At 44.4% G+C, this 21,378-nt stretch overlaps 1 pseudogene; it reads right to left on the bottom strand.

Moving 5' to 3' along the window:
- Positions 1-18,698: 18,698 nt before the first annotated feature.
- On the bottom strand, positions 18,699-18,816 carry LOC124796641 (annotated as a pseudogene).
- Positions 18,817-21,378: the final 2,562 nt, after the last annotated feature.

A 21,378-nucleotide genomic window follows, 5' to 3' on the forward strand; every position in this document is an offset into this window, starting at 1 on the left:
CTGCAGCAGCTTTACTGCATGAACAGCGCCAAGTGCAGTAGCTGATAAAACTTTTTTTTCCTTTCATAATTTTGTGGCAGATGTCAGCGAGAAAAGGTCTCCTGAAGGTTTGAAATTATGTGTAAAATTTGTTGCAAGTCAAAGTGCCCTCATTCTCTAATACTGGATGAATACAGGCTGGCTATCTGCATGTTGTGAACTACTCTTCTTTTTCACCCCCAATCCTTTGAAGGGTAGGCATTTCATACCCTCACAGTGGTTCTTTCCAGACAGAAAGTGGCATGTGTACCAAGTTAGACTGAAATCGATCCAGTGGTTTAGGAGAAGACGTAGTAAATAAATAAATAAATACATACATTCACTTAACGGTTTAGATGTCACTACCGCTACCTACTTTGTGCGGTGGCCCAAAACGGCCAATCATTTTCATCTCCAAGTATAAAGTAAACTTTGTTAGAATTTGAAGGTCACTATCTGCCTTTCTGAAAGTGTCGCAGTTTTAATGGCTGGAAGTATAATTTACGTTTTCTTGTCTCTGTTGATAATTCCCCCACTAAATAAATTTATGTTCCCTTCACAAATATAGCTACTGATGCAATATTAAAATTCAAGAATAAACAAAACAACATAGTGATTCTGACATTTACATTTACATCTATACTCAGCGAAGCACATTATGATGTATAGTGGAGGGTACTTCCTGCACTATTATCATTTCCCTTTCTGCTTCCATTCACTACTGGTGTGTCGAAGCCGTTGTGCCACCTATTGATACCATCCCACAGGCGTCATAGCAGCAGTATTACAAGTTTCCTTCTGACACTAATAGGACCTGGCGGACCCAATCGTGCACGACCACTGAGCCACACCTCCATCAGCTCCGTACTACGACCGCCCTCTGGCGCCACAATATAGGATGGCCGGCGACAGCGGCTCATCTCACTCACTTACTCACTCACGCTCGTAGCCACTTCGCAACGTGATGCTACACAGGCTCTGCCAGGTCGCAACTTCGTCTTGATCGTCTGTGCTTCTTCCTTATGACATCGAAAGGTGGACTCTAGTTCTTGTTGCATTAATTGTAATGACTTTACGGTCGCTTGGATGCACACAAGTTAAGTAACTATTCTGTTTTCTGTGTGAACTTGTTCGTTAATCATTTCTGCTCCTGTACAGCTTCCCTATGACGACATTTACTGCACCACTCTTAGCCCACATATCCTTGCTGAAGCTGTACACAGCAGAAGCAACAACTGTCAGTAAGACTCCGTGTAAGCTCGAATTTCTACCGTTTTATTGTCATAGCTACTTCGTGAGGAATATTGGAAGTAATATCTTGCTTGATTATTCTTACCCGCCAGGTTAGCCGAGAGCGCTAATGCGCTGCTTCCTAGACTCAGGTAGGCGCGCTGCCCCCGGATTAACAGCGACGGCCGGTGTGCGGGCCAGCCTGGATGTGGTTTTAGGCGGTTTTCCACATCCCACTAGGTGAATACTGTGCTGGTCCCCACGTCCCGCCTCAGTTATTTCACGCCATACACACTAGACGCAGACAGCTGGGGTACACTTATGTGTTTTCGTCCCTGGAGGGGGGGGGGGGGCGACAGGTAGGGCATCTGGCCACCCTCTGACACTAACTTTGCCAAATCCATAGTAACAAAGCCGACCCCGCATTGAAGTGGGACAAAGACCATAAGCAAATGATGATCTTGATTGATTCTTCTTGGAACGCAAATTCTCAGAATAGTGACAGTAAACGTCTATGTGACTCTATAACACTACAACAGCATTTACGTAGCTTACGTAATCAAATACCAAATTTGGTTTATTACTTATTATGCCCCTACAGAACAAATAGTCCTGTCACGGAAAAGCCACATATAACACTTCTGTCTGCTACTTCTATTCCATAACCTTAAAGCTGGAAACAGGTTGTGAAATAAAACTATTTTGTTAAAGCAATTATGGTATACAGCAAGAGAGCAGTGTTACCCTCTGAGAGGAACTTTGTTATGTTGACCGTGTTGTACCTAACGGAGGTAGCTTATCGGAAATGGAAGTCAGAATTACATAAATATTTGAACAGTAACAACCGAAATTTTGTTATCTGCACTGTTTAATGGATAAAGAAAACGGTCGCCAGCCTAACTAGGCAAGAGAATGATTAACATTCTCGATCAAGAAGATAGTTATTAGTAATTTTAGTGGATGAACACAACCTATACTTTGTCACATGGGAGTGCAGTGAACTCTGACACATACATTTGTTTACGTTAAGATTGAAGCTAGCAGCTAGAGCAGCACAAACTATTCGCAAAATTATAACAGATACCGAAACACACTATTACTTTCAGGGCTTATACAAACTGAATGGTCTTTGTAACGTTATTATTACTATTCACTGCAGAATCATTAATTGGATATAGTTTAAGTCTCTCTCAGTTAAATACTTTACTATTTAAAATGAAAGTTAATTGGAATCCACTAACAGGTTGCTTCTCACTATCATTTGAATAAAGAAATTATGGTTTTCATAATTAGTGGTCTTTCAGTTACTTGTTACTCAGCATTAACACAATAGACAAACTGTGGATCCAATTATACGATTAATATGCACTTCCAATACACAAAAGAGACAAACATTTAGCAATTGTGAACGTATAATTTCCTACTATTGCAGTTTTCCACTTTTACTACAGCGAAACACAATGTTGACAAAATTGCAAGAAACTGACTCACCATTCTGAATTTACTACAGATATCAAGGTGATCATTTGCTAAGCAAAACTTTATAAGCCTCAGTCTTAAGAACTTTTAATTTTTCAGTTGGCAACAGCACTTTAGTAAGCAGTTTTAATAGGAAAATTATTTTCAGCAAACAACATTTACTTTAACTCACTCTCTTGCCACATTAACTTTAACTTTGTTTTTACTAAGTTCAAGAGGCATTAATTAGCATAACATAGGTCATTAAATGTTCTTACAGTAGGGACACTCGGTAATTACTTTAGTTCAAACGGAAAGGAACCTGAGAGGTGTTATGATGAGGAGAAAAATCAGGGTAGGTACATAAATTCAGATATAAATTACCTTATATTTGAGCACACTAACACATCCATTAAGCTGATCCTTCACTGTACATCATTGTAGTATTCCGATGTAATGATTGCGCAATGTGGTGGCAACTGCATGTTGTTAGGTGGAATTGCAGGTAGAATTGCTGGACTCTGTCATTTCTTGGTGGCGATGATTGATACAAATTCCAGAATAGTTCCAGCTATTTATCCATCCATCCGAGGCATTGGAAAGTAGCAGAAAAAGCCTCTCTCGGAACCAGCACAATATGCATCTTTTACTTGGCAGTGCATAGTTTGGTAGCTCGTCCCCGACTCGTGCTCGTCCCCGACTGACTCTTATTCCACCTTTTCTACCTAGGCCAACCACAATTTGCGCGCGCTACACAGTTCCGTTCCGGAGGGGAACCACTACACCGTTTACATACAAACTAACTAAGAACCCTAAGTGAGGATCAGCAATTTACATAACAACAAACATACATTTTAAAAAAGACAGAATATTTGCACGTATTGACATTTCTACCAAAAATTATTCACACAAAATTATAGTTATATAGAGTAAGTTCTGTTCCCTCCAAATGGTACAAAGAGTTTAAATGACAGATGTGCTACACAGCATACAATAAAATCATGACATCAAAGTTTTAACAAAGAAAGGAGTATACAATTTTGTGTTCTCTATTCTATCAAACACACTTACAGAAGCTCAATGATGTAACATTAAATGAAACAAAAGCAAAATAAATCAGTAGAGCATTAGAGGTATGGTGTTAACAACTCGTAATGCCTTTCGTGTGACGTCTGCCACTGGAATTGGTTGGTTACTTAGTTACAATTACATAGATCATTTGAATGATAATTTATTGAATGTGGAATGAGTCAGTTTACAGGTTTTTGTTGGAATTTCTTTGTGAACCACTGTCAGCTTTAATAACGGGTAATATACGTAATATTTTTCGTCTACTGTTCTAGGTACAGCTATCACTTCTCCAGTTTTGATGGAGGTGAACACAGCACATTATTCTTACTGTTCTCTTTGTGTAACCAGTACTTTCTTTCGAGGTGATTCCATAAATGAATGAGTGAAAACATGCAAAATATCTCAGGAGATTGGTTCGTTTGTTTCTAAGAGTAGCAATTACACGTACAGCAAAAGTAGCGGAATGTAGACCCTGCAGCATGAACTACGTCGAAATACAACAATTTACGTGAAGTAAATTCCAGTAGTTACGCTCTTAATGTTTATTTGCTTGTAACGTATATATCTGCACAGCAACCTTGCCTATTTCGCCTTACAACGCCATTTTCACGTGCGCCGATGAGTGTTGTGAATAATGGATCTTATTTACATCTTACTGTCAACAACGTATTTTTATGGATCACATTTCTACTTACGTCTGTAAACAAAAAGCCTTTAAGGGTGCCAACTGTCAAACAATTATTATTAAGGAAAATTTCATATTGTAACAACCACGCGATTATAACAATATATCACAACACAAACCTCACAGTTAGCCCATAGATGACATATGTTCATCAACTCCACTTAGACGTAAATAGAAATGCAATCTATAAAAATACGTTCTTGATCATAAGTAAGATGTAAATATGATTCATTATCCACAACACCCACGGGTGCACTTAAAAAGAGCACTGTGAAACGAAAAAGGCAAGCTTCCTGTGCTGAAATCTCCAGATAGAAGCAAATAAACATTACGTTGCAGCTACTGGAATTGGCCTCCTGTAAAATAACTGAACTTAATTGTTTGAGGTGCTCAGTAATATGCTTCTTTCAGTTCAGGTTTTCACCACTATCCACACCCAAAAAATTTGGAGCATTCTACCCTATATACTGACGCCTGTTAATGTGCTATGTCTTTGTTGTACAGAACTGAATGTACTGTGTTTTCTCAAAATTTAGTGGTAATCCATTTTCAAAGAACCACTTAATAAATCTTTATGAAAAATCTTGAACGAGCTCTTTTGTTGCTTTTCTCTAATGGGATTTGTCATAACGCTAGTATCGTCTGCAACGCCTCCGTTATTTTTCGCACTACGAAACCGTCAGGTAAAGCTGGTGTTCTTCCAGTCTTCTCTGTCCCTATACTGATCTTATACGGTTCTTTTTAAAGCTATATTCTTACAGCGAATTACATATTCTTATGATTTTTCCCACAAACAGCAGCCTTACTAACAACTATTTATATACGGCCGCTCCACTCAATATCTCCAGAAGCACCGTGTATTCCAAGACACTTAATGGTTGTGACTGTTTACAGTAACTGATCATAAATCGAGTAATCACAAAGTTACGGAGTTTTATGCCTATTATGTGCAATACGTTACATCTGACTAGCCAATTATGTAAGATCAACTGCCATTCATTGCACGAAGTGCTGATCCTCAGCAAGGCTTCCAGAATATAGGTAAAATTTTATAACGTTGTCTATGATTGCCTCTACACAACAGCATCTTCCACGAACATCTTTACTCAACTTCTGACGGTATCTGTAACATAAGTGTACCTTCTGAAGAGTAATGGCACTACAATAGGCCCTTTGAGTACGCCCGAATTTACTTTCCGTGTGATGATGTATCCCATTAACAACGACGGGTTGATTACTATTTACGCGACACAAAACCCCTAATATTAATCTGAATGAATAATTAGGATGCCCTGTCTGGGCACAGTGCTAGAAGAGTTACTAAAATATTGTACTTGTCGTATTACAGACACTTATAAACTAACGACCAAAACATTATGACAACTAACCATCGCGAGATCGACTACCCTCCTGCTGGCGTTGCAGGCACATGTCGAGGTAAGGTATGTATGTGTAAGCGGAGCAGAGACGAATGGGGAATCATTCTAGCGACGATATGAGGCGAAGAAGAGGAAATCCACTGGCATCATCGACTTTGATAAAAAGACAGATTGTGGGAACGAGAGATTCGGAAACGGGGAAGATGTTGGCGTTCGCGTTCTACTGTCGTGAGCATCGATGGACCGTGGTTGAAGAACTGTCAAACCACGAGTAAGCGACGAGGTCTTGGACGTCCATGCCTCATCACAGGCGGAGGCTTATCCGTTCGGTAAAGCAGAACAGATGGCGATCTGTGTCACATATGAAGAGAGAGTACAATGCCAAATAGTCAAAAGTGCTTCGGAGCACACAGTTCAGTACACATTAACGAACATAGAGCCCCGTAACAGAGCACCCCTGCGTTGTCCCATTTTGACCCAATGATTTCGTTAGTTTTGATTGTAATGTGTACGAAACGAACTAGATTGTACCGTGAACCAACAGAAACGTGTCGCCCGGTAGTAAGAAGCACTATTTACTTAAACCACGTCGACTGTCGTGTCCAGGTACGCCTTCGTCCAGTCAAACAGCTGCTCGAAACATTCACCACAACACGTTCGCAAGCCGGAGGAGGCAGTTTTATTCTATGGGGGACATTACCCTGGGCTTGCATGGCACCTGTGGTAGTGCTCGAACGCAGCATGACAGCTGTGGACTACGTGAACATTATTGCCCGTCACCCCCGTCCATTAAAGTCTGATTCCAGAAGGGTAACTGTCCGTGTCACAAGGCCGGAATCGTACCACAGCGGTTTGAGGAACATGACAGTTGACTCAAGCTGATTTCTTGACCACCAAATTCGCCTGATCTGAACCTGACGGGACACATTTGGGACGCTATCGGGCTCCAGCCCCGCACCCAAAAACCGCTGTCCGTAATTTATGGGATTTGCGAGACCAGTGCGTATACGTCTGGTGCCAAATAACACCGGGAATCTACCGGCGAGTTTTCGAAGTGATGCTACACAGAATCGGTGTTGTATTGCGTTCCAACGGTGGCCCCAATCGCTATTGAGCAGGTGCTCTTTGTTTTGATCCATCAGTGTATGTTATCTACATCTACATCTACATTGATACTCCGCAAGCCACCCAACGGTGTGTGGCGGAGGGCACTTTACGTGCCACTGTCATTACCTCCCTTTCCTGTTCCAGTCGCGTATGGTTCGCGGGAAGAACGACTGTCTGAAAGCCTCCGTGCGCGCTCTAATCTCTCTAATTTTACATTCGTGATCTCCTCGGGAGGTATAAGTAGGGGGAAGCAATATATTCGATACCTCATCCAGAAACGCACCCTCTCGAAACCTGGCGAGCAAGCTACACCGCGATGCAGAGCGCCTCTCTTGCAGAGTCTGCCACTTGAGTTTATTAAACATCTCCGTAACGCTATCACGGTTACCAAATAACCCTGTGACGAAACGCGCCGCTCTTCTTTGGATCTTCTCTATCTCCTCCGTCACACCGATCTGGTACGGATCCCACACTGATGAGCAATACTCAAGTATAGGTCGAACGAGTGTTTTGTAAGCCACCTCCTTTGTTGATGGACTACATTTTCTAAGGACTCTCCCAATGAATCTCAACCTGGTACCCGCCTTACCAACAATTAATTTTATATGATCATTCCACTTCAAATCGCTCCGCACGCATACTCCCAGATATTTTACAGAAGTAACTGCTACCAGTGTTTGTTCCGCTATCATATAATCATACAATAAAGGCTCCTTCTTTCTATGTATTCGTAATACATTACATTTGTCTATGTTAAGGGTCAGTTGCCACTCCCTGCACCAAGTGCCTATCCGCTGCAGATCTTCCTGCATTTCGCTACAATTTTCTAATGCTGCAACTTCTCTGTATACTACAGCATCATCCGCGAAAAGCCGCATGGAACTTCCGACACTATCTACTAGGTCATTTATATATATTGTGAAAAGCAATGGTCCCATAACACTCCCCTGTGGCACGCCAGAGGTTACTTTAACGTCTGTAGACGTCTCTCCATTGATAACAACATGCTGTGTTCTGTTTGCTAAAAACTCTTCAATCCAACCACACAGCTGGTCTGATATTCCGTAGGCTCTTACTTTGTTTATCAGGCGACAGTGCGGAACTGTATCGAAGGCCTTCCGGAAGTCAAGAAAAATAGCATCTACCTGGGAGCCTGTATCTAATATTTTCTGGGTCTCATGAACAAATAAAGCGAGTTGGGTCTCACACGATCGCTGTTTCCGGAATCCATGTTGATTCCTACATAGTAGATTCTGGGTTTCCAGAAATGACATGATACGCGAGCAAAAAACATGTTCTAAAATTCTACAAGAGATCGACGTCAGAGATATAGGTCTATAGTTTTGCGCATCTGCTCGACGACCCTTCTTGAAGACTGGGACTACCTGTGCTCTTTTCCAATCATTTGGAACCCTCCGTTCCTCTAGAGACTTGCGGTACACGGCTGTTAGAAGGGGGCAAGTTCTTTCGCGTACTCTGTGTAGAATCGAATTGGTATCCCATCAGGTCCAGTGGACTCTCCTCTATTGAGTGATTCCAGTTGCTTTTCTATTCCTTGGACACTTATTTCGATGTCAGCCATTTTTTCGTTTGTGCGAGGATTTAGAGAAGGAACTGCAGTGCGGTCTTCCTCTGTGAAACAGCTTTGGAAAAAGGTGTTTAGTATTTCAGCTTTACGCGTGTCATCCTCTGTTTCAATGCCATCATCATCCCGTAGTGTCTGGATATGCTGTTTCGAGCCACTTACTGATTTAACGTAAGACCAGAACTTCCTAGGATTTTCTGTCAAGTCGGTACATAGAATTTTACTTTCGAATTCAATGAACGCTTCACGCATAGCCCTCCTTACGCTAACTTTGACATCGTTTAGCTTCTGTTTGTCTGAGAGGTTTTGGCTGCGTTTAAACTTGGAGTGGAGCTCTCTTTGCTTTCGCAGTAGTTTCCTAACTTTGTTGTTGTACCACGGTGGGTTTTTCCCGTCCCTCACAGTTTTACTCGGCACGTACCTGTCTAAAACGCATTTTACGATTGCCTTGAACTTTTTCCATAAACACTCAACATTGTCAGTGTCGGAACAGAAATTTTCGTTTTGATCTGTTAGGCAGTCTGAAATCTGCCTTCTATTACTCTTGCTAAACAGATAAACCTTCCTCCCTTTTTTTATATTCCTATTAACTTCCATATTCAGGGATGCTACAACGGCCTTATGATCACTGATTCCCTGTTCTGTACATACAGAGTGGAAAAGTTCGGGTTTGTTTGTTATCAGTAGGTCCAAGATGTTATCTCCACGAGTCGGTTCTCTGTTTAATTGCTCGAGGTAATTTTCGGATAGTGCACTCAGTATGTCACTCGATGCTCTGTCCCTACCACCCGTCCTAAACATCTGAGTGTCCCAGTCTATATCTGGTAAATTGAAATCTCCACCTAAGACTATAACATGCTGAGAAAATTTATGTGAAATGTATTCCAAATTTTCTCTCAGTTGTTCTGTCACTAATGCTGCTGAGTCGGGAGGTCGGTAAAAGGAGCCAATTATTAACCTAGTTCGGTTGTTTAGTGTAACCTCCACCCATAATAATTCACAGGAACTATCCACTTCTACTTCACTACAGGATAAACTACTACTAACAGCGACGAACACTCCACCACCGGTTGCATGCAATCTATCCTTTCTAAACACCGTCTGTACCTTTGTAAAAATTTCGGCAGAATTTATCTCTGGCTTAAGCCAGCTTTCTGTACCTATAACGATTTCAGCTTCGGTGCTTTCTATCAGCGCTTGAAGTTCCGGTACTTTACCAACGCAGCTTCGACAGTTGACAATTACAATACCGATTGCTGCTTGGTCCCCGCATGTCCTGACTTTGCCCCGCATCCATTCCACTATTCCGACGGATTACTTAAATTACTAGTGGGCTTTCTTATGTCAATATAATTAACAGCTCCAGTGGGTTGGTTGGATTCAAACACGCCACTTCGCAGATCTGAATTCACATACATTGTAAAATCGCAACTAGTCACTTCCTGCACTTTTACTTTCTTATCAACAGACGACAGGTTTTTCTCATGGCTGATAAATACCTTGTTATTTGCCCCCGTAGTAAATTGTGCGTAGGGAGAATGTTTATGACTCTCACGATTTGTATTTCCAACACTGTGTGACAAAATAACTACCAACCTTTTTTCGCCTTCTGTAGGATTGCCTTCTGACGCCTAGAGTGTTACAATATGTCGGTAACAACATTCCTGCCACTGAGGCCGTAAGTCATCAGCCTAACAAAACTTAGCCTGTTGTCCGCTGCGGAACTGTCATTCAAATTGCAGCAGGCGAGCCATTTAAGCTGATGAAACTGCGTGAGCCGTAAGTGGGGCAGTTGGCATCTACTAGAATAGCCTATTATTGACTGTTTGTGGCCAGTATTCATATGTGTTATGTTGCCATTCGACCGCTGCTGTACATGATGGACACGTGAACCACAGTTTTGCGTCTGTTGGTAGTACCAAACCGACGAACCCGGCGCTCTAGTAATAACAATCTTGTGCGATCTTTGATTGTTGTTTCACTAATTTCCTCACTAATTAGCCAGGCAATTCTTCAACAACCAACACATATAAAGTCGCTTTCGGGAAAACAGTGGATTAGGATTTAATGTGCCAACGACAACGACGTCGCTTAAGACGGAGCTTAATTTCGGAGTGGGGAAGGAAATCAGAAGTGTCCATTTCACAAAAATATTCCGGAATTTGCCTTAAATGATTTTGGTGAAGTTACAAGGACTAGGCATATTGTCTGCAGGAAACACATCCAGTCTTGTACACGTAATTCATTTACAATTACTGACAAACAGAAGTGAAGCACGCAGAAAGGCACGAAGAAATGAAACTTCACGGTTTCAGAAGGTATGTGAGGTTATTTCAGTGGCTACAAAATCGAGTCAAATTTACAACGAACAGGACAGTGTGAGCCTATATATTACTATGATGATGTAACTCCTCTGGTCCGGATTCGTGCACTCATTCGATTGGAATGAATGCCAGGAAGCCGCTGGATCCTATGCTGAGGCAAACTTACCCCGAACTCTTGTAACTAGTTTTTTATATTCTGGATACTGGCACTGGGACGTATCTGGGGATCTTGCTGACCACGGCAGTATCTCAACAACACGCAGACGTGTCATAGAGACACGTGGGAAAGGACTGTCCGACTGATGCCATCGCATGAGAGGTAACACAGAGGACACAGGATGTCACTGACGTACTGTTATGTCGTTAGACTTTCCTCAATCACTAGCCTGAAGTGACATCCGAAGGTTACCAACACCATAATGCCAGCAGTAACACAGTTGGGGCACTCCAAGGTTTTGGTTCAAATGGTTCAAATGGCTCTGAGCACTATGGGATTTAACTACTGAGGTCATCAGTCCCCTAGAACTTAGAACTACTTAAACCTAACTAACCTAAGGACATCACACACATCCATGCCCGAGGCAGGATTCGAACCTGCGACCGTAGCGGTCACGCGGTTCCAAACTGACGCGCTTAGAACCGCACGGCCACACCAGCCGGCTCCAAAGTTTTGCAAGAGTGGGTCAGGTGGCTGCCTTACTCGCCAGCGATGGTTATCCAGGGTAGTGCAGAATCGCGTTTATCACTAAATACTATGTGGTGCCATCATCAGCAGCCAACGCTTCCTGGTCACGGCACCAAACACAGCCATTTGTGTTGTGGTGTTAACGGTTGTCTATGCATGGGAGGGCAATTCCCTTGTCTGCCTGCTGCTAGCCTCCAGCCAAAAGTGTGAAATGACACAGAATGCTGCAGGGGGTCCATTACTTGTTCTTGTGCGGCAGACGTAGAAGTGACAGGGTTGTGATGTGTTTGGTTCACAGTACAGCGATCCTCCTTTGTGGCGGTCAGACGTGGTCAGACGACAAGTCCACATGCGTCCAAAATGAGGCCACTGTCATACCGGAATGCCTCACAGACCTGGATACTGCACGATTCGACCAGCCGGCCAAATGGAGACCCACAGCGTGGCTCCTTTCAGGTTCTATGAGGTACTGTTTACGCTGTCTCGAAAGAATAGTCGCCACCTCTGCGCCTTCATAGTTATTTCTCAGTATCTGACGCTGTTCACGACGATTATATACCATTCCAAGAACACAAATGCACTGTGGTGGCCGTTTTGCGTGTCACAAGCCACTGCAACTCTAATCATTTACATACCCGCCAATTGTGTATAGGAGGTCTGTTCTAAAAATTCCAGAATATTCGAAATTTCGGGCCAATTGTGTGTGTGAGCGAAATGCGGTTGGCATCCCTGCACACGCCTGTGTTTAATGTGTAACTGCCGGGAAGTTTCTTTGTTGTAAGTTTGTTGGTTGTTGTTCAGTGCTGTATTGAGCAGAATGTTGTGTCACACAGTTTGCGAATTTCGAGTGGCAGTTAGAGCAGAAACGCGACTGCATTAAATTTTGCGTGAAACTCAACAAAACCTTTAAAGAGACACACCAAATGATTCAGGAAGCATACGGTGATGAGTGCTTAAGCCGTACTCGGCATTACGAATGGTTCACGCGGTTTAAAAATGGCCGGCCTGAAGTTAAAGATGACCCTTGTTCAGGACGTCCTTCGACGTCTACCGACGACGTTCATGTCAGCAGCGTCAACGAAACTGTGCGTGCCAATCGAAGACTGGCTGTCCGAGAGATTGCGGAAGAATGTAACATTTCAGTTGGATCATGTCACGAAATCCTGACACAGCATCTTGGAATGGATCGTGATGCCCCCAAGTTCGTCCCACTGCTCATGGCTCAAGACTAGAAAGACTTCGCCTCGCTATCTGTGATCATAACTGGTGATGAGACGTGGGTCTACGTTTAGGATGTTGAGAGCAAGGTTGAATCTTCACAATGGATCGGGGAAGGTTCTCCAAGACCAAGAAAAGGTCGTCAGGTCAGGTCAAATGTCGAAGCCATGCTGATAGTTTTCCTTGACTTTCAAGGATTAGTTCATCATGAATTCGTGCCACAGGGACAAACTGTTAATCGATGGTATTACTGCCAGCCGGAGTGGCCGTGTGGTTCTAGGCGCTACAGTCTGGAGCCGAGCGACCGCTACGGTCACAGGTTCGAATCCTGCCTAGGGCATGGATGTGTGTGATGTCTTTAGGTTAGTTAGGTTTAAGTAGCTCTAAGTTCTAGGCGACTAATGACCTCAGAAGTTAAGTCGCATAGTGCTCAGAGCCATTTGATGGTATTACCGGGACGTGTTTTGCTGCGCCTGCGAAAAAATGTGAGAAGGACGAGGCCTGAAATGTGGCGAGACAATTCATGGCTCATGCTTCACGATAAAGCATTCGCACATTCACCCCTGTTGGTGAGTGACTATTGCACAAAAAACGGAATCACCGTGCTGCCTCATCCTCCGTACTCTCCAGACCTGGCACCTGCGGACTTTTTTTTTTATTTCCATAGTTGAAAATTCCGTTGGAAGAACGAAAATGTGCAACGATGGACAAGGTAATTAGCAGACGGCGCTTCGCCCGCTCTAGCAAGAGGCGTACCAAGACTGCTTCCGGAAGTGGAAACGGTGTTGGGAGCGGTGTGTCAATTGTGATGGAGAATATTTCGAAGGAGACCATGCACAAGCAGTAAAAGGTAAGCGCGGAAAATTTTTGTGGAGAAAGTTCCGGGATTTTTTGAACAGTCCTCGTACATGTACGAACATACATTGACATTCGACCACGTCTTCTGAGTGCTTCACTTTTTTTTTTTTTTTTTTTTTTTTTTTTTTTTTTTTTTTTTTTTCAGACAGTGTATAATTTTTCGTCTTCGTATTTCCGGTTTATAAATTTTAGTAATGATGTGTCGAGACTTCGGGATGAAATAAATGTTGGTGTGACCAGCAGAAGGAAGAAGCGGTGGCTGTACAATCATGAAATTGTGCACCCAAATGCTACATACCAAACCCTCCCTGGTGTTTTACAGAGTAAGGTCACAAGACACTGTTGACACTTATTGAAATAGTGAGTTAGGGATTCCCTTCGGGACTATGAGCATGTATTTACAGATGAACCACACTTCCTTCCAATAAACCAAAGTCGACTAGTTTGACGTTTGTTTCCAGCCGTCTCAATGGCGTCGCAGCTCTTGTTGGCGTGCAGTGTACTCACCGGAGTGAAGGCGCTGGAGGATATCTCGGAACCGCGGCAGCTCCACGGGGAACAGGGCGCGCGGCATCGCGGCGGAGAGTTCAACGCCTGGACGCTTGCGCCACTCGAGCTGCCCTTGCGGTAGGGCGAGAAACGTGCGCGCGCTGCGACCTCGGGGTCGCCGACACCGGCGCGGGCGGGCGTCGCAATCCGACTGAGGGACGCGTCGCGTTCCCGCGAGAGCGCCTCCGGCAAGCACGCGCCACAGCCGAAACTAATCAGCGACGGCGCTGCTGCCACGTCGATCAACAACTCGGCAATCCCCTCCTCAGATGGCAGCCTGTTAAGCTTTTGACTCGTTGACCTGTTACGCGCAACACATTTGACTCTAATACCCTTGTCAGTGTACGAATTGGGGTCTACAGGGCAGCCAAACTGCTTTCTTTGGGCGTTTTCCACTGTCGTTTATCGCACTGTAGCCGCACCGAAAAATACACTGGCGTGCAAAACTTAAGGACTAAAGTGACATTCCCGTGACGTGTCATTTGTCATTTAATCCCTGACGTTTCGTCCAAGACTACGTTGGACATCTTCGGAGGTGCTTGCCGTCGGCGAGACTCATCACAACCAGGAGCACCTCCGAAGATGTCCAACGTAGCCTTGGACGAACGTCAGGGATTGAAGAGTTCCATGGACCACGGCTATACAACCCGGAAACATTCTCAGCAGCTGAAATATCCGATCGTGAAAGCCTTCATTGTATGACTGTCATTTAACACAGCTTGGATTGTACGCTGGGAGAACTGCTTCATTATAGCACAGAAGATAACTGAAAGAAATACGCAATGAGACGAACAGAAATGACACTTTTCTTCGAAGATAATAATTACACTACAGTCTCAGCGATTTTTAATAGTCCTCTGGACATTACATAACGCGGGACGCGTTTCTTAATATGTCATGTGGTCACCATGGACGGCAATGCATGTTCCGCAACGTGTTCCCATGTGGCCTCGAGGTTGATAAGGAGTTCTCGTCGTATGACGTTCCATTCCTCCATGGTTCTAAGCACGATGGGACTTCACATCTGAGGTCATCAGTCCCCTAGAACTTAGAACTACTTAAACCTAACTAACCTAAGGACATCACACCCATCCACACCCGAGGCAGGATTCAAACCTGCGACCATAGTGGTCGCACAGTTCCAGACTGAAGCGCCTAGAACCGCTCGGCCACAGCGGCCGGCGTGATTGATGGGACTGTTCCTTGGTGCACTGCGTGTTCCCGCCTATAGCTACATGAGAGTACGCCCAGAATTGTCAAACATGATCGTTTTGGTGGGCCAGGTGTTACGGCGTGGGTAAGCATGATGCTGCATGGGCGCACCGTTCTCCAAATCTTTGAACACAAACAATTCACCGGTCAAAGTCATTGTGACACTGTACTTCTTTCCATGTGCATTCAGCTCTCACTCCATTTTTATGGATGACAGTTTGCGATCGCATCGAACTGCGTAAGTGAAGGAGCTCTTGGAGCGAGAGGATATTGGGCGAATGGACTGGCCTGCCAATTCCCTCGACTTACGTCCCACCGAACACGTGTGGGATGCGTTGGGGAGACTATTGCAGCAGTTGCCAACTGCGCTAGTGGAAGAGTGGAACGCCGTACCACGTGAACTCCGAATCAACCTTGTGGCCAGCATGCAAGCACGTTGCAGTACATGCAGTGCCGTCCTTGGTGGTCGTACGCCCTGTTATGAACCATGTCCCGCCTTTTGTAATTCCAGGGTATCATCATAGAATGCGATGACTTCAATGTAATCACTGTTTTTGAATAAAAATGTCATTTCTGTTCGTTCGATTGCGTACTTCTTTCAGTCACTTTCTGTTCTGTACTATACGGTAGTAGTTCTTTCTATGCATGGCCCACGTTGCTATGAGCTATGTTACTGGTATCTGGCAGTAACGCACCACACGAAAGTTACTTTCGTTCTTAAGTTCTGCACACCAATGTATGCTAGTCACCCCAGACTATAAGTAAATGTTCTTCAATTTTATTGTAATGTGATAGATTGCTAGGTTTCTAACCTCACAGGTGTACCTGTGAACAGATGAGTCCAGAAGCCTCTAAATCGATCATATTAGAATAAAACCGAAGATCATTTAATTGCATTCTGAGGCAAAACCATTCTTACTCTCGATTTGTCATACGATTGCGTCGCAGGAAGTTAAATGTATTAGTCATCCTCTTATTTTATTGACTTGTGTCAGAAGCCTAACTTTACAGTACACAGAGTTATACATTGTATATTGTATAGAAACGACGGAGAGGCTCCGTCCCCGCCGCAGCCGCAGTGGTCCACAACCCCATGACGACTACTGCAGTCCACCCCTCCGCCGCCCCACAACGAACCCATGGTTATTGTGCGGTTCGGCCCCCGGTAGACCCCCAGAGAACGTCTCACACCAGACGAGTGTAACCCCTATGTTTGCGTGGTAGAGTAATGTTGGTGTGCGCTCAAGTAGAGAAATTGTTTGCGCAGCAATCGCTGTCATTGTGTAGCTGAGGCGGAATAAGGGGAACCAGCCCGCATTTGCCGAGGCAGATGGAAAACCGCCTAAAAACCATCCACAGACTGGTGGGTTCACCGGACCTCGACACAAATCCGCGGGGTGGATTCGTGTCGGGGACCAGGCGCTCCTTCCCGCCGGCTTACATAGTATATACTTACAAAAATATAGCATTCAGAAATATCTTCGATGAAATTTGTAAACCTGTTTACATTTGTCAAAAATCGGTCAACACTTAGGGCACTATCGCTTGCAAGTGTAAAATGCTGCACGGAACAGATAAATAGACAAAGAGGGAATTAGAACAAATGTTCCACTGTCTGTTCTTCTCTGCACTCACACTTGATACCCTCTGCTGCGAAACTCTACAGTTCACGGCCGAATTTCGTGCTACCGACGGCAGTTCTTAAGCTGTTACGGTACCTCCAAACAGTATGGATTTCCGTCGAAAAAGTTTTTTCTTGTCTGGAGCGAGCTTCAAATGTTCTGCTGTTCGAAGGAGTCTTTTTGTTGATTTTGGCCTAGGCTGAGGCAGTTCACGACCAAACACTGGGTGGGCTCCGTTGTTCTCAGACTTCAGTCGTTCATGATCGGCGGCAACTTCCCGACGAATATTTGGAGATGAGATACCATCAAGACAGAAATCTTTGCAACAGGGGTAGATTTTAAGCTTCATGTAATCAGTGTACTAGCTTCGTTCAGAGAAGGGTCTATAGTTTTGGCATAAGATGGTTTATGCCAAGCGGAGGAGGTATACTCTGCTGCAAAACGGCACATACCCAAAGAAGTCGTTCTAAGACCATGTGACTTAGCTCCCCTTTGTGTGCCTTTTAACATTCTCAATATGTTGATGCCAACAACTTATTTGCTCTATGACGTTTGGCCAATGTTGTCTGAAGGTGATGGAGTGGTCCAGTATTTCTTCAACGCAGACTGTACAATGTGTGTACAAGGACTGGTGTACCACTCACAGCTGCGTAGCACGACGTGAGAAAACTAGGCGTAAAACTGTCCTAACCGACTGGGGTTGAAGGAAGACACAAGGAAGATTAGGGTTTAATGTTCCGTCGACAACGGGGTCATTAGAGACGGACTGTTTTGTTAAGGATGGGGAAGGAAATCGGCCGTTTCAAAAGGACCATCCCGGTATTTGTCTGGAGCGATTTAGAGAAGACACGGAAAAACTAATCTGGATGACCGGACACGGATTTAAACCGTCGTCCTACCAAATGCGAGTCCTGTGTGCTAACAGCTGCGCCACCTCGCTCGGTCACAGGGAATGAAGACGTGAGTCAAGCCTTGTCACTGACAATTGCTTGCAACTACACGGGTTGGATATAAAGAAGTGGCAACCCTGTTGTAATTAATGACATCCTGCACTGAGACGTTCACCGTCTTACATGGCCTGAATATAATCGCCCCTCATGATGTCTTCATTTGTCTTCTAGCGCGTGCCACGAAGAAATTCCTTCATTCTGGTGAACAGGTCGTAATCGTACGGACTCGTATCGGGCGAAACAGTGGATGTTCCAGTACCTCCCACCCCCACATACGCAAGAGCTCCTCCACCGGGTCCCACCTGTGGCATCGTGCAGTATCATGAAGGATGACAGATGCAGTGCCAGAAGTTGCCATCGCTTTCTTCTCAGTGCAGAAAGATGTCGCAACGTTGTCGTAGTAGGTTGGAGTGACCGTCTGTCCCTGCGGGACAACGTACTGTTGTTGCTGTGCCCTCTTTTAATGTTTTGTGGTCCCTGGGTGGATGAGGAGAGGGTGGTATGTTGGGCGGGTGGCCGGTTTCCTCTCTAAAACTCCAAACTCCTCCCGCACAGCCCACGAGGGCCCAAAGGTACCGACTGGCCGCCGTGTCATCCTCACACACAGACGTCACTGGATGCAGATATGGAGGGGCATGTGGTTAGCACACGCTCTCCCTGTCGTATGTCAGTTTCCGAGACCGGAACCGCTACTTCTCAATCAATTAGCTCCTCAGTTTGCCTCACAAGGGCTGAGTGCACCTCTCTTGCCAACAGCGCTCGGCAGACCGGATGGTCACCCATCCAAGTGCTAGCCCAGCCCGACAGCGCTTAACTTCAGTGATCTGACGGGAACCGGTGTTACCACTGCGGCACGGCCGTTGGCCGGTTTCCTCTCGCTAGAAGACAAAATGCTCATATGGTTAAAATACACTTTGCTACAGAAACCAATTGAGTACGCAACTTCAATGATGTCCAGTCTGCATTTCTGTGGTAAACAGCAATCAAATAACACGTAAAAATTCTTGAATGTTGTCCGTGTACATATCACAACCATATACAATGACTAACGTTCCCTCACAGCTAGCTAAGCTGCGAGGCGACGACTATCACTATGGAAGACTATAGCTCAGTGCGGCGAATTGTGGTGCAATGCTGAGTCCCGATGTGACATATTGAGGTACTCAGCTTGAGAAGCTGAGACAGCTGGGTCGGCCATGGTGGCCTGTATGCACACCGCCCAGTGTGCGTTAGCTGCGCGTAGCTTTAGAGCGTGTCTTGGTCTTCTCTTGTCGTAGGCGCGCCTAGTTCAGCGCGTGCTATACAATGTTTCCTATTGCCAACCGGTGTGATGGTGAAGGCGTACGCCAGCATAAATGAAGTATGCCACAATAACCATCTCTTTGCTGCAAGCTCGTTCGCGTGGCACGTTCTGTGGGCGAGGTGAACCAGAGCGTTTCCATTTATTGGATTGCCGCTTTAAGCGTGGTTCGTACGACCGAGCTCAAGTGTCGTCTGCAGTGACGATCCTTCCAAGGAAAGTCTTCACTCTTCCTGTGGTAGCGATTGGGTAATTCCACTGCAAGTGCATAACGTTGACACTGTCGCACCTCGGTCGTTGAATGCAGTACCCAAAGCGAGGTAAGATGTCATCCGCGTCATAGGGCTGGCCTTGCGAGACGTCAAAAGAGATTGGAGCACTGACGGTGTACGCCGCCTCCATCTGTGTGAGGAAAGTGATCGAGATGCGGAACGATTGTATTGAGGACCTGTGAGATGGCCAACGTCTGTCAAAGAAGTCTGGTGTCAATTATAACAGTGTTGCCATTACTTTTTACCCATTTCACCAATTTTCTTCAACTTTTGAGAAGGTTTTTAAAGTCGGAATTGGACTGAATAAGAAATACGAATCAACGGATCTGCATATGCACCATCTTTTATTTTCATACAACATTCCTCTGTTATCTTGAACTTTGTAATTTCAACAAGGAATGAATTAACTCCATAGAGCAGTTATTAGAGCAGGCCTGAAAAAATAAATAAAATCCGTAATGACGTGTGGTATGCTGAGGGGAAAAAAGAGAAAATTAAATTCATTTGTGATGTGTGACCAGGCGACAGCTTTCGGTTTTTATCAACATCATTGCCCCAAGAAAATTTGTCACATTGACTGCAACTGCATTTAGCTGATTAGTAAAAGAAGAAGTTATGCTGGAAAATACGCAACACAGATGCACAGGGGTCCAAATATACAACACAGATTCCAAAACTGTTTTACGTTTAATAATCCACCAAATAAAGCAGTACTTAAAGTGGTAAATTTAAAACATTTATAGTAACTGCGACATCGCGGAATTCCTTAGAGCACTGCTCCTGAGTTAAAATCAAAACTGTAAGATGATGATGGATCATAGTCTCCGAAACGCGTTGTAATTGAAGAATTAAAGAATAGTGACTGGTTTCGTGGTGCTTGTTTATTCATGTTCATGCACAAAGGAAAAGAACAGGTTTATTAAACACTGAAACAGCATCACTGTTCCCTCGCACAAACAATAAGTTGAAAAACTGCTATAATTTATGCGCTTGGGAAGAGCAAGCGCAGCCTGATGCGCTCCGCTAGAAAGTGGGTCCAGCTCAACAGCTCAGGTGGACAGAACCCTGCCAGAGAAGGACTAGCAGATATCGGGATTCGATTCCAAGGCGGGCATACACTTGCCTCCTGCAGCGAAAGGTTAAACATATTCATGGCGGTGCTTGGCCGCATTCGTGGTATAGAATCAGAATCCAGTCTAGCTGCGTCTCGGCTGGAACAGATAACGTTGGCTGAACGCTCCGCGCCTAAGGGGACGCCTGGCACTTTAGTAAGTAATCAAAAGATCAGTACGTGTCTTGAATTACACATTATCTACGCCACGATCAAGCAGCATTTCCTAGTCCCCCATCTTTATCGAACGTAAAGTTTGCAAGGATATTTTTCACATGCTTCACGTTGATTTTCACATCCTTCAGGTTGATGGATGTAAAAGTCTTCAGTTATTTATTTTATTTAGAGTTTGATGATGTTGGAGAATCGCTGGTACGTTAAATATTACAAGCACAGAAGTAATAAACAAGCAGTTAAATAAATAAGTAAAAGGGAAATCAAAGATCAATGCACAGGTTTTCCAGCCACTCAACTACTTTAGAGCAGTTCTGATGTAGCTCTTCATGAGATCCGGTAAAAGCACGCACGGGGTAGTTTTGGACGATAAACTGCATTTTCTGCGCACTCTCTGCTATTACAACTTGGTGAATCTCATCATCCTTAGCTGTGGGGATTATCACCTGTTTTGCCTGCCCCACATCCTATTCGGTTTAGTTTGCGCTAAGTGGACCGATTAAGACTGAAGCCTGGGATTTTGATAGTTGGGTTTTAGACTAGAAAGGTGTCTTGCTGGAGCGAAGATGA

The sequence above is a fragment of the Schistocerca piceifrons genome, chromosome 4 (genome assembly GCF_021461385.2).
Source record: "Schistocerca piceifrons isolate TAMUIC-IGC-003096 chromosome 4, iqSchPice1.1, whole genome shotgun sequence".
NCBI classification, from domain to species: Eukaryota; Metazoa; Arthropoda; class Insecta; order Orthoptera; family Acrididae; genus Schistocerca; species Schistocerca piceifrons.